We start from the raw sequence: 2,500 nt of genomic DNA on the forward strand, positions 1-2,500 counted from the left end.
ATATCATAGTCTTTCTTTTAAGATATCCTTTTTGATAAACCATGGACAGAAATTGTGAAAAAAACATTCCTTCAGTGGAGAAAATGTGAATTTCATAGGTTAATGTATTTCGCCTGTAGTGGGTTAATGTGCAACTTTAAAGAGGAGAACATTGCATTTTTGGAAAGAGCACCCCAAAATTACATTAGAACAAGTGTTTTCAGGTAGTTGCGAGGAGGGTCAATCAAACTTCATTATTTAGGCATCTTTTGTCAGCATGCCCCACGGCCTATTGGGAAGGGTTGAATCAGTGTGGGTGCACGTGCACTTATGAGTGTATATCTATCTAAATATTTAGACGTCACTTTCGATGGCTCGGGTACACTAGTATAAAGATAAGTTTCATTTTTTTTTTTTTTTTTGCCGGGAACCTTTCAGTCATAGCAAAAAATAAGCGAGAGAGAGAGAGAGAGAGAGAGAGAGAGAGAGAGAGAGAGAGAGAGAGAGAGAGAGAGAGAGAGAGAGAGAGAGAGAGCTCTAATATGAAATTCTTGGAAATCGTATCGCTTAGTCTCTTGCGTCAAGAGTGTCTAGTGTGAAAAGATCATTTGAGATCATACGACACCGTGCAATAAAACGCCGATTGAAGGAGAAAGAAGACATTCCGGGCACGAGGGCGACTTCGGTTAAGTTCACGATGATATTCTAAAGAATAGGGAATAGGGAGGAGAAGATGCACCACTCACCACTCGTGATCATATTTCCGAGACAGATTCTACCTTTTGAAATCTCAGAGCCACGATTTCACATTCCAGCAGGTGTCGCGTGTCATGGGGATGGTAATGTTCCCGCGTTCCATTTCCTCTTTTCTTATTGTTTTGCGTAAAGGCGATCTTTTTCGATTGTCCTTTTATTCATCTCGAGTTGTTTCGTGTGCATTGAGTCGCAAGAGGATTTTTTTTTTCATCGACTTCTTTTCTCGAGTTTGGCAGGTGTGAACAGGTGAGTGACAGCTGACACTTTGCTCTTAAGCGACTGTTGTTTCATTTCCTACACTTTGCTCTTAAGTGATGTTTCATTTCCTACACTTTGCTCTTAAGTAAATGCTGTTTAGTTTACTACACTTTGCCCTAAGTGAATGTTGTTTAGTTTCCTACATTTTACTTTTAAGTGACTGTTGTTTCATTTCCTATGTAAGGATGACAGAAAACTCGAAATCAATCAACCAATTGACTATCACACCCATCAGGAAATATTATTATTATTATGATTATTAATTATCATTATTATTATTATTATTATTATTATTATTATTATTATTATTATTATTATTATTATTATTATTACCTAAGAGACAACCCAATCCCTTCCCTGGGAGCTTTAAATTCCTCGGATCATTTTTCGTGAGGGGAACAAGATACAATACCTGATACATTCTTTGATAAAGATTTACTAGACGTCCTTGATCAAGAATATGAAAAAATAAACAAATAGCGAACGGTATTTTTGAGAGTGCGAGGGGAACAGCTCCTAAGACCCAAAAAATGACGATAACCCTTTGTTGGTTATGTAACCTTTAGAGAGAGAGAGAGAGAGAGAGAGAGAGAGAGAGAGAGAGAGAGAGAGAGAGAGAGAGAGAGAGAGAGAGATTTCGTTGAAGATCAGAATCGACGATGAAAATAGGTGTGGACATGTTTTGTTGGTTGGGCATAACTTATGGCGTGCTCTCTCTCTCTCTCTCTCTCTCTCTCTCTCTCTCTCTCTCTCTCTCTCTCTCTCTCTCTCGTTGTGTTAACAAGGAGTGCTGAAAGGCTTTTTTTACTTTTCATTAAAATGTCTGCAAAGTTGCATACTATAAGAAAAATATAAAGACAGAGTAGAGAAATAATTACTTATTTTTGCGCATAAAATCGTCTCTCATTCCCCTTGTATTTACGTTGAAAATAGAATAAAACAAAGTAAGATATGAAAGAGAAAAAAAATATTTCAAAACATATAATTGATTTGTAAGTTGCTATATTATGCAAAAAGGCAATTTGTTTTCCTGTGTGGAAAAAATAAAATAAGACAAAAACGCAAATGTTTAACAAATGCAAATGTAACTTGCAAGCAATTACATACATGGGAACAATCGGTTAGCAAGATAATATGGACAATCTTTGGTCCAAAATAATATTCATATTCCTTTTGATTCCGTTTAAAACAACTTTACCTGGATTAAATCACAGCCAATAATCGTCACTAATCCTCAGACGCTTTCGTTTGACGTCTCAAGTTAATTTGATTGAGGAGCTTTGTGTCTTTCTTACATTTTAATCCTTTCAATAAGGATTATCATAAGGGAAGGATGGGATTAAGTAATCTTCACGCATATCTTGATTACACTTGATGAAAATTAATCCACAATTAATCACACAATTCTAGGTATAACATTTGCATTTATGAAATAAATAATACGAAATTACAAAAATTTATGGATGTAAAAAATAAACGATTCTCTTCAAAAATCTACCAACACAAA

Source organism: Palaemon carinicauda, chromosome 30, assembly GCF_036898095.1.
Source record: "Palaemon carinicauda isolate YSFRI2023 chromosome 30, ASM3689809v2, whole genome shotgun sequence".
In the NCBI taxonomy this organism is placed as follows: Eukaryota; Metazoa; Arthropoda; class Malacostraca; order Decapoda; family Palaemonidae; genus Palaemon; species Palaemon carinicauda.